We start from the raw sequence: 15,784 nt of genomic DNA on the forward strand, positions 1-15,784 counted from the left end.
AGTTTCTCAGAAAGCTTCTTTCCAGATTTCATCTGAGAATATTTCCTTTTTCACCAAAGCCCTCTAGGGTTTCCAAATATCACTTTGCCAATTCCACAAGAAGTGTCTTAGCGAAAGGCTTCTTGAGGGGAAAGCTGTAACTCTGTGAGATGATTTCACAGAACACAAAGAAGTTTCTCAGAAAGCTTCTTTCTCTTTGTTGTCGGAGGATATTTCCTTTGGCCCTATAGTCTGCAAAGGGATCCGAAATATCTGTTCTCAGATTCCACAGAAATAAGGCTAGCAAAGAGATCCACGAAATACAGATGTAATTCTGTGAGATGAATTAACGGAACACAAAGCAGTTTCTCAGAAAGCTTCTATCCCTTTGTTTTTTTTTTTTTTTTTTTTTGAGACGGATTCTCGCTCTGTCACCCGGGCTGGAGTGCAGTGGCCGGATCTCAGCTCACTGCAAGCTCCGCCTCCCACGTTCATAACATTCTCCTGCCTCAGCCTCCGTAGTAGCTGGGACTACAGGCGCCCGCCACCTCGCCTGGCTAGCTTTTTGTATTTTTTAGTAGAGACGGGGTTTCATCGTGTTAGCCAGGATGGTCTCGATCTCCTGACCTTGTGATCCGCCCGTCTCAGCCTCCCAAAGTGCTGGGATTAGAGGCTTGAGCCACCGCGCCCAGCTTTCTTTCTCTTTGTTATCGGAGGATATTTCCTTTGGCCCTACATTCTTCAAAGGGATCCGAAATATCTGTTCTCAGATTCCACAGAAATAAGGCTAGCAAAGAGACACACGAAATACAGATGTAACTCTGTGAGATGAATTAACAGAACACTAAGCAGTTTCTCAGAAAGCTTCTTTCCAGATTTCATATGAGGATATTTCCTTTTTCACCATAGCCCTCTATAGGCTACAATATATCACTTTGCCAATTCCACAAGAACTGTCTTAGCGAAAGGCTTCTTGCGGGGAAAGTTGTCACTCTGTGAGTTGATCTCACAGAACACAAAGAAATTTCTCAGAAAACTTCTTTCTCTTTGTTATCGGAGGATATTTCTATTGGCCCTATAGTCTCCAAAGGAATTGGAAATATCTGTTTTCAGATTCCACAGAAATATGGCTAGCAAAGAGCTCCACCAAATACAGATGTAACTCTGTGAGGTGAATTAACAGAACACCAAGCAGTTTCTCAGAAAGCTTCTTTCCAGATTTCATCTGAGGACATTTCCTTTTTCACCATAGCCCTCTAAGGGCTTCGAAATATCACTTTGCCAATTCCACAAGAACTGTCTTAGCGAAAGGCTTCTTTAGGGGAAAGCTGTAACTCTGCGAGATGATTTCACAGAACACAAAGAAGTTTCTCAGAAATCTTCTTTCTCTTTGTTATCGGAGGATATTTCCTTTGGCCCTATAGTCGTCAAAGGGATCCGAAATATCTGTTCTCAGATTCCACCGAAATAAAACTAGCAAAGAGATTCACGAAATACAGATGAAACTCTGTGAGATGAATTAAGAGAACACTAAGCAGTTTCTCGGAAAGCTTCTTTCCAGATTTCATCTGAGGATATTTCCTTTTTAACCATAGACCTCTATGGTCTTCCAAATATCACTTTCCCAATTCCACAAGAACTGTCTTAGCGAAAGGCTTCTTGAAGGGAAACCTGCAACTCTGTGAGTTGATTTCACAGAACACAAAGAACTTTCTCAGACAGCTTCTTTCTCTTTGTTATCGGAGGATATTTCCTTTGGCCCTATAGTCGGCAAAGGGATCCGAAATATCTGTTCTCAGATTCTACAGAAATAAGGCTAGCAAAGAGATCCACAAAATACAGATGTAATTCTGTGAGATGAATTAACGGAACACAAAGCAGTTTCTCAGAAAACTTCTTTCCCGATTTCATTTGAGGATATCTCCTTTTTCACCAAAGCTCTCTATGGGCTTCCAAACATCACTTTGCCAATTCCACAAGAACTGTCTTAGCAAAAGGCTTCTTGCGGGGAAAGCTGTAACTCTGTGAGATGATCTCACAGAACACAAAGAAATTTCTCATAAAACGTCTTTCTCTTTGTTATCGGAGGATATTTCCATTGGCCCTATAGTCTCCAAAGGAATCGGAAATATCTGTTCTCAGATTCCACAGAAATAAGGCTAGAAAAGAACTCCACGAAATACAGATGTATCTCTGTTAGATGAATTAACAGAACACCAAGCAGTTTCTCAGAAAGCTTCTTCCCAGATTTCATCTGAGGACATTTCCTTTTTCACCATAGCCCTCTATGGGCTTCCAAATATCACTTTGTCAATTCCACTAGAACTGTCTTAGAGAAAGGCTTCTTGAGGGGAAAGCTGTAACTCTGTGAGATGATTTCACAGAACACCAAGCAGTTTCTCAGAAAGCTTCTTTACAGATTTCATCTGAGGATAATTCCTTTTTCACCATAGCCCTCTACGGGGTTCCAAATATCACTTTGCCAATTCAACAAGAACTGTCCTAGCGAAATGCTTCTTGAGGCGAAAGCTGTAACTCTGTGAGATGATTTCACAGAACACAAAGAAGTTTCTCAGAAAGCTTCTTTATCTTTGTTTTTTTTTTTTTGTTTTTTGTTTTTTGAGACGGATTCTCGCTCTGTCACCCGGGCTGGAGTGCAGTGGCCGGATCTCAGCTCACTGCAATCTCTGCCTCCCACGTTCATGACATTCTCCTGCCTCAGCCTTCCAAGTAGCTGGGACTACAGGAGCCCGCCACCTCGCCTGGCTAGCTTTTTGTATTTTTAGTAGAGACGGGGTTTCACCGTGTTAGCCAGGATGGTCTCGATCTCCTGACCTTGTGATCCGCCCGTCTCAGCCTCCCAAAGTGCTGGGATTAGAGGCTTGAGCCACAGCGCCCAGCTTTCTTTCTCTTTGTTATCGGAGGATATTTCCTTTGGCCCTATAGTCTTCAAAGGGATCCGAAATATCTGTTCTCAGATTCCACAGAAATAAGGCTAGCAAAGAGATCCACGAAATATAGATGTAACTCTGTGAGATGAATTAACAGAACACTAAGCAGTATCTCAGAAAGCTTCTTTCCAGATTTCATCTGAGGATATTTCCTTTTTCACCATAGCCCTCTAGGGTTAACAAATATCACTTTGTCAATTCCACAAGAACTGTCTTAGCGAAAGGCTTCTTGAGGGGAAAGCTGTAACTCTGTGAGATGATTTCACAGAATACAAAGAAGTTTCTCAAAAGCTTGTTTCTCTTTGTTATCGGAGGATATTTCTTTTGGTCCTATAGTCTGCAAAGGGATCCGAAATATCTGTTCTCAGATTCGACAGAAATAAGGCTAGCAAAGAGATCCAAGAAATACAGATGTAAATCTGTGAGTTGAATTGACAGAACACTAAGCAGTTTCTCAGAAAGCTTCTTTCCAGATTTCATCTGAGGATATTTCCTTTTTCACCATAGCCCTCTAGGGGTTCCAAATATCACTTTGCCAATTCCAGAAAAACTGTCTTAGCGAAAGGCTTCTTGAGGGGAAAGCTGTAACTCTGTGAGATGATTTCACACAACAGAAAGAAGTTTCTCAGAAAGCTTCTTTCTCTTTGTTATCGGAGGATATTTCCTTTGGCCCTATAGTCTTCAAAGGGATACGAAATATCTGTTCTCAGATTCCACAGAAATAAGGCTAGCAAAGAGATCCACGAAATACAGATGTAATTCAGTGAGATGAATTAACAGAACGCCAAGCAGTTTCTCAGAAAGCTTCTTTGCAGATTTCAACTGAGGATATTTCCTTTTTCACCCTAGCCCTCTACGGGCTTCCAAATATCACTTTGCCAATTCCACAAGAACTGTCTTAGAGAAAGACTTCTTGAGGAGAAAGGTGTAACTCTGTGAGATGATTTCACAGAACACAAAGAAGTTTCTCACAGAGCTTCTTTCTCTTTGTTATCGGAGGATATTTCCTTTGGCCCTATACTCTGCATAGGGATCCGAAATATCTGTTCTCAGATTCCACAGAAATAAGGCTAGCAAAGAGATCCACGAAATACATATGTAACTATGTGAGATGAATGAACAGAACACTAAGCAGTTTCTCAGAAAGCTTCTTTCCAGATTTCATCGGAGGATATTTCCTTTTTCACCATAGCCCTCTATGGGCTTCCACATATCACTTTGCCAATTCCTCAAGAACTGTCTTATCGAAAGACTTCTTGAGGGGAAAGCTGTAACTCTGTGGGATGATTTCACAGAACACAAAGAAGTTTCTCAGAAAGCTTCTTTCTCTTTGTTATCGGAGGAGATTTACTTTGGCCCTATAGTGATCAAAGGGATCCGAAATATTTGTTCTCAGATTCCACAGAAATAAGGCTAGCAAAGAGATCCATGAAATACAGATGTAACTCTGTGAGATGAATTAACAGAAAACTAAGCAGTTTCTCAGAAAGCTGCTTTCCAGATTTCATCTGAGGATATTTCTTTTTTCACCATAGCCCTATATGGGCTTCCAAATATCACTTTGCCAATTCCACAGGAACCGTCTTAGCGAAAGGCTTCTTGAGGGGAAAGCTGTAACTCTGTGAGATGATTTCACAGAACACAAAGAAGTTTCTCAGAAAGCTTCTTTCTCTTTGATATCGGAAGATATATCCTTTGGCCCTATAGTCTTCAAAGGGATCCGATATATCTGTTCTCAGATTCCACAGAAATAAGGCTAGCAAAGAGATCCACGAAATACAGATGTAACTCTGTGAGTGGAAGTCACACATCACATTGCAGTTTCTCAGAAAGCTTCTTTCCAGATTTCATCTGAGGATATTTCCTTTTTCACCATAACCCTCTATGGGCTTCCAAATATCACTTTCCCACTTCCACAAGAACTGTCTTAGCGAAAGGCTTCTTGAGGGGAAAGCTGTAACTCTGTGAGATGATTTCACAGAACACAAAGAAGATTCTCATAAAGCTTCTTTCTCTTTGTTATCGGAGGATATTTCCTTTGGCCCTATAGTCTTCAAAGGGATCCGAAATATCTGTTCTCAGATTCCACAGAAATAAAGCTAGCAAAGAGATTCACGAAATACAGATGTAACTCTGTGAGATGAATTAACAGAACACTAAGCAGTTTCTCAGAAAGCTTCTTTCCAGATTTCTTCTGAGGATATTTCGTTTTTCACCTTAGCCCTCTATGGGCTTCCAAATATCACTTTGCCAATTCCACAAGAACTGTCTTAGTGAAAGGCTTCTTGTGGGGAAAGCTGTAACTCTGCGAGATGATTTCACAGATCACAAAGAAGTTTCTCAGAAAGGTTCTTTATCTTTGTTATTGGACGATATTTCCTTTGGCCCTATAGTCTACAAAAGGATCCGAAATATCTGTTCTCAGAATCCACAGAAATAAGGCTAGCAAAGAGATCCACGAAATACAGATGTAACTCTGTGAGATGAATTAACAGAACACTAAGCAGTTTCTCAGAAGGCTTCTTTGCAGATTTCTTCTGAGGATATTTCCTTTTTCTCCATAGCCCTCTATGGGCTTCCAAATATCACTTTGCCAATTCCACAAGAACTGTCTTAGCGAAATGCTTCTTGAGGCGAAAGCTATAACTCTATGAGAAGATTTCACAGAACACAAAGAAGTTTCTCAGAAAGCTTCTTTCTCTTTGTTATCGGAGGATATTTCCTTTGGCCCTATAGTCTTCAAAGGGATCCGAAACATCTGTTCTCAGATTCCACAGAAATAAGGCTAGCAAAGAGATCCACGAAATACAGATGTAACTCTGTGAGATGAATTAACAGAACACCAAGCAGTTTCTCAGGAAGATTCTTTCCATATTTCATCTGAGGATATTTCCTTTTTCACCATAGCCCTCTATTGGCTTCCAAATATCACTTTGCCAATTCCACAAGAACTGTCTTAGCGAAAGGTTTCTTGAGGGGAAAGCTGTAACTCTGTGAGATGATTTCACAGAACACAAAGAAGATTCTCAGAAAGCTTCTTTCTCTTTGTTATCGGAGGATATTTCCTTTGGCCCTATAGTCTGCAAAGGGATCCGAAATATCTGTTCTCAGATTCCACAGAAATAAGGCTAGCAAAGAGATCCTCGAAATACAGATGTAACTCTGTGACATGAATTAACAGAACACTAAGCAGTTTCTCAGAAAGTTTCCTTCCAGATTTCATCTGAGAATATTTCCTTTTTCACCATAGCCCTCTATGGGCTTTCAAATATCACTTTGTCAATTCCAAAAGAACTGCCTTAGCGAAAGGCTTCTTGAGGGGAAAGCTGTAACTCTGTGAGATGATTTCACAGAACAGAAAGAAGTTTCTCAGAAAGCTTCTTTCTCTTGGTTTTTTTTTTTTTTTTTTTTGAGACGGATTCTCGCTCTGTCACCCGGGCTGGAGTGGGTGGCAGGATCTCAGCTCACTGCAAGCTCCGCCTCCCGCGTTCATGACATTCTCCTGCCTCAGCCTCCTGAGTAGCTGGGACTACAGGCGCCCGCCCCTCGCCTGGCTAGCTTTTTGTATTTTTTAGTAGAGACGCGGTTTCACCGTGTTAGCCAGGATGGTCTCGATCTCCTGACCTTGTGATCCGCCCATCTCAGCCTCCCAAAGTGCTGGGATTAGAGGCTTGTGCCACCGTGCCCAGCTTTCTTTCTCTTTGTTATCAGAGGATATTTCCTTTGGCCCTATAGTCTGCAAAGGGATCCGAAATATCTGTTCCCAGATTCCACAGAAATAAGGCTAGCAAAGAGATCCACGATATACAGATGTAACTCTGTGAGATGAATTCACGCAACACAAAGCAGTTTCTCAGAAAGCTTCTTTCCAGATTTCATCTGAGGATATTTCCTTTTTCACCATTGCCCTCTATGGGCTTCCAAATATCACTTTGCCAATTCCACAAGAACTGTCTTAGCGAAAGGCTTCTTGAGGGGAAAGCTGTAACTCTGTGAGATGATTTCACAGAACACAAAGAAGTTTCTCAGAAAGCTTCTTTCTCTTTGTTGTCGGAGGATATTTCCTTTGGCCCTTTAGTCTGCAAAGGGATCCGAAATATCTGTTCTCAGATTCCACAGAAATAAGGCTAGCAAAGAGATCCACGAAATACAGATGTAATTCTGTGAGATGAATTAACGGAACACAAAGCAGTTTCTCAGAAAGCTTCTATCCCTTTGTTTTTTTTTTTTTTTTTTGAGACGGATTCTCGCTCTGTCACCCGGGCTGGAGTGCAGTGGCCGGATCTCAGCTCACTGCAAGCTCCGCCTCCCACGTTCATAACATTCTCCTGCCTCAGCCTCCGTAGTAGCTGGGACTACAGGCGCCCGCCACCTCGCCTGGCTAGCTTTTTGTATTTTTTAGTAGAGACGGGGTTTCACCGTGTTAGCCAGGATGGTCTCGATCTCCTGACCTTGTGATCCGCCCGTCTCAGCCTCCCAAAGTGCTGGGATTAGAGGCTTGAGCCACCGCGCCCAGCTTTCTTTCTCTTTGTTATCGGAGGATATTTCCTTTGGCCCTATAGTCTGCAAAGGGATCCGAAATATCTGTTCTCAGATTCCACAGAAATAAGGCTAGCAAAGAGATCCACGATATACAGATGTAACTCTGTGAGATGAATTAACGGAACACAAAGCAGTTTCTCAGAAAGCTTCTTTCCAGATTTCATCTGAGGATATTTCCTTTTTCATCATAGCCCTCTATGGGCTTCCAAACATCACTTTGCCAATTCCACAAGAACTGTCTTAGCAAAAGACTCCTAGCGGGGAAAGCTGTTACTCTGTGAGATGATCTCACAGAACATAAAGAAATTTCTCAGAAAACTTCTTTCTCTTTCTTATCGGAGGATATTTCCATTGGCCCTATAGTATCCAAAGGAATCGGAAATATCTGTTCTCAGATTCCACAGAAATAAGGCTAGAAAAGAGCTCCACGAAATACAGATGTAACTCTGTGAGATGAATTGAAACAACACCAAGCAGTTTCTCAGAAAGCTTCTTTCCAGATTTCATCTGAGGACATTTCCTTTTTCACCATAGCCCTCTATGGGCTTCCAAATATCACTTTGCCAATTCCACAAGAACTGTCTTAGCGAACGGTTTCTTGAGGGGAAAGCTGTAACTCTCTGAGATGATTTCACAGAACACAAAGAAGTTTCTCAGAAAGCTTCTTTCTCTTTGTAATCGGAGGATATTTCCTTTGGCCCTATAGTCTTCAAAGGGATCCGAAATATCTGTTCTCAGATTCCACAGAAATAAAGCTAGCAAAGAGATTCACGAAATACTGATGTAACTCTGTGAGATGAATTAACAGAACACTAAGCAGTTTCTCCGAAAGTTTCTTTCCAGATTTCATCTGAGGATATTTCTTTTTTCACCATAGCCCTCCATGGGCTTCCAAATATCACTTTGCCAATTGCACAAGAACTGTCTTAGCGAAAGGCTTCTTGAGGGGAAAGCTGTATCTCCGTGAGATGATTTCACAGAACACAAAGAGGTTTCTCAGAAAGCTTCTTTCTCTTTGTTATCGGAGGATATTTCCTTTGGCCCTATAGTCTGCAAAGGGATCCGAAATATTTGTTCTCAGATTCCACAGAAATTAGGCTAGCAAAGAGATCCTCGAAATACAGATGTAACTCTGTGAGATGAATTAACAGAACACTGAGCAGTTTCTCAGAAAGCTTCTTTCCAGATTTCATCTGAGAATATATCCTTTTTCACCATAGACCTCTATGGTCTTCCAAATATCACTTTCCCAATTCCACAAGAACTGTCTTAGCGAAAGGCTTCTTGAAGGGAAAGCTGTAACTCTGTGAGTTGATTTCACAGAACACAAAGAACTTTCTCAGACAGCTTCTTTCTCTTTGTTATCGGAGGATATTTCCTTTGGCCCTATAGTCGGCAAAGGGATCCGAAATATCTGTTCTCAGATTCTACAGAAATAAGGCTAGCAAAGAGATCCACAAAATACAGATGTAATTCTGTGAGATGAATTAACGGAACACAAAGCAGTTTCTCAGAAAACTTCTTTCCCGATTTCATTTGAGGATATCTCCTTTTTCACCATAGCTCTCTATGGGCTTCCAAACATCACTTTGCCAATTCCACAAGAACTGTCTTAGCGAAAGGCTTCTTGCGGGGAAAGCTGTAACTCTGTGAGATAATCTCACAGAACACAAAGAAATTTCTCAGAAAACTTCTTTCTCTTTGTTATCAGAGGATATTTCCATTGGCCCTATAGTCTCCAAAGGAATCGGAAATATCTGTTCTCAGATTCCACAGAAATAAGGGTAGAAAAGAGCTCCACGAAATACAGATGTACTCTGTGAGATGAATTAACAGAACATCAAGCAGTTTCTCAGAAAGCTTCTTTCCAGATTTCATCTGAGAATATTTCCTTTTTCACCAAAGCCCTCTAGGGGTTCCAAATATCACTTTGCCAATTCCACAAGAACTGTCTTAGCGAAAGGCTTCTTGAGGGGATAGCTGTAACTCTGTGAGATGATTTCACAGAACACAAAGAAGTTTCTCAGAAAGCTTCTTTCTCTTTGTTGTCGGAGGATATTTCCTTTGGCCCTTTAGTCTGCAAAGGGATCCGAAATATCTGTTCTCAGATTCCACAGAAATAAGGCTAGCAAAGAGATCCACGAAATACAGATGTAATTCTGTGAGATGAATTAACGGAACACAAAGCAGTTTCTCAGAAAGCTTCTATCCCTTTGTTTTTTTTTTTTTTTTGAGACGGATTCTCGCTCTGTCACCCGGGCTGGAGTGCAGTGGCCGGATCTCAGCTCACTGCAAGCTCCGCCTCCCACGTTCATAACATTCTCCTGCCTCAGCCTCCGTAGTAGCTGGGACTACAGGCGCCCGCCACCTCGCCTGGCTAGCTTTTTGTATTTTTTAGTAGAGACGGGGTTTCACCGTGTTAGCCAGGATGGTCTCGATCTCCTGACCTTGTGATCCGCCCGTCTCAGCCTCCCAAAGTGCTGGGATTAGAGGCTTGAGCCACCGCGCCCAGCTTTCTTTCTCTTTGTTATCGGAGGATATTTCCTTTGGCCCTACATTCTTCAAAGGGATCCGAAATATCTGCTCTCAGATTCCACAGAAATAAAGCTAGCAAAGAGACACACGAAATACAGATGTAACTCTGTGAGATGAATTAACAGAACACTAAGCAGTTTCTCAGAAAGCTTCTTTCCAGATTTCATATGAGGATATTTCCTTTTTCACCATAGCCCTCTATAGGCTACAATATATCACTTTGCCAATTCCACAAGAACTGTCTTAGCGAAAGGCTTCTTGAAGGGAAAGCTGTAACTCTGTGAGTTGATTTCACAGAACACAAAGAACTTTCTCAGACAGCTTCTTTCTCTTTGTTATCGGAGGATATTTCCTTTGGCCCTATAGTCGGCAAAGGGATCCGAAATATCTGTTCTCAGATTCTACAGAAATAAGGCTAGCAAAGAGATCCACAAAATACAGATGTAATTCTGTGAGATGAATTAACGGAACACAAAGCAGTTTCTCAGAAAACTTCTTTCCCGATTTCATTTGAGGATATCTCCATTTTCACCATAGCTCTCTATGGGCTTCCAAACATCACTTTGCCAATTCCACAAGAACTGTCTTAGCAAAAGGCTTCTTGCGGGGAAAGCTGTAACTCTGTGAGATGATCTCACAGAACACAAAGAAATTTCTCATAAAACGTCTTTCTCTTTGTTATCGGAGGATATTTCCATTGGCCCTATAGTCTCCAAAGGAATCGGAAATATCTGTTCTCAGATTCCACAGAAATAAGGCTAGAAAAGAACTCCACGAAATACAGATGTATCTCTGTTAGATGAATTAACAGAACACCAAGCAGTTTCTCAGAAAGCTTCTTCCCAGATTTCATCTGAGGACATTTCCTTTTTCACCATAGCCCTCTATGGGCTTCCAAATATCACTTTGTCAATTCCACTAGAACTGTCTTAGAGAAAGGCTTCTTGAGGGGATAGCTGTAACTCTGTGAGATGATTTCACAGAAGACAAAGAAGTTTCTCAGAAAGCTTCTTTCTCTTTGTTATTGGAGGATATTTCCTTTGGCCCTAGAGTCTTCAAAGGGTTCCGAAATATCTGTTGTCAGATTCCACAGAAATAAGGCTAGCAAAGAGATCCACGAAATACAGATGTAACTCTGTGAGATGAATCAACAGAACACTAAGCAGTTTCTCAGAAAGCTTCTTTCCAGATTTCATCTGAGGATATTTCCTTTTTCACCATAGCCCTGTATGGGCTTCCAAATATCACTTTGCCAATTCCACAAGAACTGTCTTAGCGAAAGGCTTCTTGAGGGGAAAGCTGTAACTCTGCGAGATGATTTCACGGATCACAAAGAATTTTCTCAGAAAGCTTCTTTCTCTTTGTTATCGGAGGATATTTCCTTTGGCCCTATAGTCTTCAAAGGGATCCGAAATATCTGTTCTCAGATTGCACAGAAATAAAGCTAGCAAAGAGATTCACGAAATACAGATGTAACTCTGTCAGATGAATTAACAGAACACTAAGCAGTTTCTCAGAAAGCTTCTTTCCAGATTTCATCTGAGGATATTTCCTTTTTCACCATAGCCCTCCATGGGCGTCCAAATATCACTTTGCCAGTTGCACAAGAACTGTCTTAGCGAAAGGCTTCTTGAAGGGAAAGCTGTAACTCTGCGAGATGATTTCACAGATCACAAATTAATTTCTCAGAAAGCTTCTTTCTCTTTGTTATCGGAGGATATTTCCTTTGGCCCTATAGTCTTCAAAGGGATCCGAAATATGTGTTCTCAGATTCCACAGAAATAAGGCTAGCAAAGAGATCCACGAAATACAGATGTAACTCTGTGAGATGAGTTAACCGAACACTAAGCAGTTTCTCAGAAAGCTTTTTTCCAGATTTCTACTGAGGATGTTTCCTTTTTCACCATAGCCCTCTATGGGCTTCCAAATATCACTTTGAAAATTCCTCAAGAACTGTCTTGGCGAAAGGCTTCTTGAGGGGAAAGTTGTAACTCTGTGAGATGATTTCACAGAACACAAAGAAGTTTCTCGGAAAGATTCTTTCTCTTTGTTATCGGAGGATATTTCCTTTGGCCCTATAATCTTAAAAGGGATCCGAAATATCTGTTCTCAGATTCCACAGAAATAAGGCTAGCAAGGAGATCCACGAAATACAGATGTAATTCTGTGAGATGAATTAACGGAACACAAAGCAGTTTCTCACAAAGCTTCTTTCCAGATTTCATCTGAGGATATTTCCTTTTTCACCATAGCCCTCTAAGGGCTTCCAAACATCACTTTGCCAATTCCACAAGAACTGTCTTAGCGAAAGGCTTCTTGCGGGGAAAGCTGTAACTCTGTGAGATAATCTCACAGAACACAAAGAAATTTCTCAGAAAACTTCTTTCTCTTTGTTATCAGAGGATATTTCCATTGGCCCTATAGTCTCCAAAGGAATCGGAAATATCTGTTCTCAGATTCCACAGAAATAAGGGTAGAAAAGAGCTCCACGAAATACAGATGTACTCTGTGAGATGAATTAACAGAACATCAAGCAGTTTCTCAGAAAGCTTCTTTCCAGATTTCATCTGAGAATATTTCCTTTTTCACCAAAGCCCTCTAGGGTTTCCAAATATCACTTTGCCAATTCCACAAGAAGTGACTTAGCGAAAGGCTTCTTGAGGGGAAAGCTGTAACTCTGTGAGATGATTTCACAGAACACAAAGAAGTTTCTCAGAAAGCTTCTTTCTCTTTGTTGTCGGAGGATATTTCCTTTGGCCCTATAGTCTGCAAAGGGATCCGAAATATCTGTTCTCAGATTCCACAGAAATAAGGCTAGCAAAGAGATCCACGAAATACAGATGTAATTCTGTGAGATGAATTAACGGAACACAAAGCAGTTTCTCAGAAAGCTTCTATCCCTTTGTTTTTTTTTTTTTTTTTTTTGAGACGGATTCTCGCTCTGTCACCCGGGCTGGAGTGCAGTGGCCGGATCTCAGCTCACTGCAAGCTCCGCCTCCCACGTTCATAACATTCTCCTGCCTCAGCCTCCGTAGTAGCTGGGACTACAGGCGCCCGCCACCTCGCCTGGCTAGCTTTTTGTATTTTTTAGTAGAGACGGGGTTTCACCGTGTTAGCCAGGATGGTCTCGATCTCCTGACCTTGTGATCCGCCCGTCTCAGCCTCCCAAAGTGCTGGGATTAGAGGCTTGAGCCACCGCGCCCAGCTTTCTTTCTCTTTGTTATCGGAGGATATTTCCTTTGGCCCTACATTCTTCAAAGGGATCCGAAATATCTGTTCTCAGATTCCACAGAAATAAGGCTAGCAAAGAGACACACGAAATACAGATGTAACTCTGTGAGATGAATTAACAGAACACTAAGCAGTTTCTCAGAAAGCTTCTTTCCAGATTTCATATGAGGATATTTCCTTTTTCACCATAGCCCTCTATAGGCTACAATATATCACTTTGCCAATTCCACAAGAACTGTCTTAGCGAAAGGCTTCTTGCGGGGAAAGTTATAACTCTGTGAGTTGATCTCACAGAACACAAAGAAATTTCTCAGAAAACTTCTTTCTCTTTGTTATCGGAGGATATTTCTATTGGCCCTATAGTCTCCAAAGGAATTGGAAATATCTGTTTTCAGATTCCACAGAAATATGGCTAGCAAAGAGCTCCACCAAATACAGATGTAACTCTGTGAGGTGAATTAACAGAACACCAAGCAGTTTCTCAGAAAGCTTCTTTCCAGATTTCATGTGAGGACATTTCCTTTTTCACCATAGCCCTCTAAGGGCTTCGAAATATCACTTTGCCAATTCCACAAGAACTGTCTTAGCGAAAGGCTTCTTTAGGGGAAAGCTGTAACTCTGCGAGATGATTTCACAGAACACAAAGAAGTTTCTCAGAAATCTTCTTTCTCTTTGTTATCGGAGGATATTTCCTTTGGCCCTATAGTCGTCAAAGGGATCCGAAATATCTGTTCTCAGATTCCACCGAAATAAAACTAGCAAAGAGATTCACGAAATACAGATGAAACTCTGTGAGATGAATTAAGAGAACACTAAGCAGTTTCTCGGAAAGCTTCTTTCCAGATTTCATCTGAGGATATTTCCTTTTTAACCATAGACCTCTATGGTCTTCCAAATATCACTTTCCCAATTCCACAAGAACTGTCTTAGCGAAAGGCTTCTTGAAGGGAAACCTGCAACTCTGTGAGTTGATTTCACAGAACACAAAGAACTTTCTCAGACAGCTTCTTTCTCTTTGTTATCGGAGGATATTTCCTTTGGCCCTATAGTCGGCAAAGGGATCCGAAATATCTGTTCTCAGATTCTACAGAAATAAGGCTAGCAAAGAGATCCACAAAATACAGATGTAATTCTGTGAGATGAATTAACGGAACACAAAGCAGTTTCTCAGAAAACTTCTTTCCCGATTTCATTTGAGGATATCTCCTTTTTCACCAAAGCTCTCTATGGGCTTCCAAACATCACTTTGCCAATTCCACAAGAACTGTCTTAGCAAAAGGCTTCTTGCGGGGAAAGCTGTAACTCTGTGAGATGATCTCACAGAACACAAAGAAATTTCTCATAAAACGTCTTTCTCTTTGTTATCGGAGGATATTTCCATTGGCCCTATAGTCTCCAAAGGAATCGGAAATATCTGTTCTCAGATTCCACAGAAATAAGGCTAGAAAAGAACTCCACGAAATACAGATGTATCTCTGTTAGATGAATTAACAGAACACCAAGCAGTTTCTCAGAAAGCTTCTTCCCAGATTTCATCTGAGGACATTTCCTTTTTCACCATAGCCCTCTATGGGCTTCCAAATATCACTTTGTCAATTCCACTAGAACTGTCTTAGAGAAAGGCTTCTTGAGGGGAAAGCTGTAACTCTGTTAGATGATTTCACAGAAGACAAAGAAGTTTCTCAGAAAGCTTCTTTCTCTTTGTTATTGGAGGATATTTCCTTTGGCCCTAGAGTCTTCAAAGGGATCCGAAATATCTGTTCTCAGATTCCACAGAAATAAGGCTAGCAAAGAGATCCACGAAATACAGATGTAACTCTGTGAGATGAATCAACAGAACACTAAGCAGTTTCTCAGAAAGCTTCTTTCCAGATTTCATCTGAGGATATTTCCTTTTTCACCATAGCCCTGTATGGGCTTCCAAATATCACTTTGCCAATTCCACAAGAACTGTCTTAGCGAAAGGCTTCTTGAGGGGAAAGCTGTAACTCTGCGAGATGATTTCACGGATCACAAAGAATTTTCTCAGAAAGCTTCTTTCTCTTTGTTATCGGAGGATATTTCCTTTGGCCCTATAGTCTTCAGAGGGATCCGAAATATCTGTTCTCAGATTGCACAGAAATAAAGCTAGCAAAGAGATTCACGAAATACAGATGTAACTCTGTCAGATGAATTAACAGAACACTAAGCAGTTTCTCAGAAAGCTTCTTTCCAGATTTCATCTGAGGATATTTCCTTTTTCACCATAGCCCTCCATGGGCGTCCAAATATCACTTTGCCAGTTGCACAAGAACTGTCTTAGCGAAAGGCTTCTTGAAGGGAAAGCTGTAACTCTGCGAGACGATTTCACAGATCACAAATTAATTTCTCAGAAAGCTTCTTTCTCTTTGTTATCGGAGGATATTTCCTTTGGCCCTATAGTCTTCAAAGGGATCCGAAATATGTGTTCTCAGATTCCACAGAAATAAGGCTAGCAAAGAGATCCACGAAATACAGATGTAACTCTGTGAGATGAGTTAACCGAACACTAAGCAGTTTCTCAGAAA

This window comes from Macaca mulatta, chromosome 10 (genome assembly GCF_049350105.2).
Source record: "Macaca mulatta isolate MMU2019108-1 chromosome 10, T2T-MMU8v2.0, whole genome shotgun sequence".
NCBI classification, from domain to species: domain Eukaryota; kingdom Metazoa; phylum Chordata; class Mammalia; order Primates; family Cercopithecidae; genus Macaca; species Macaca mulatta.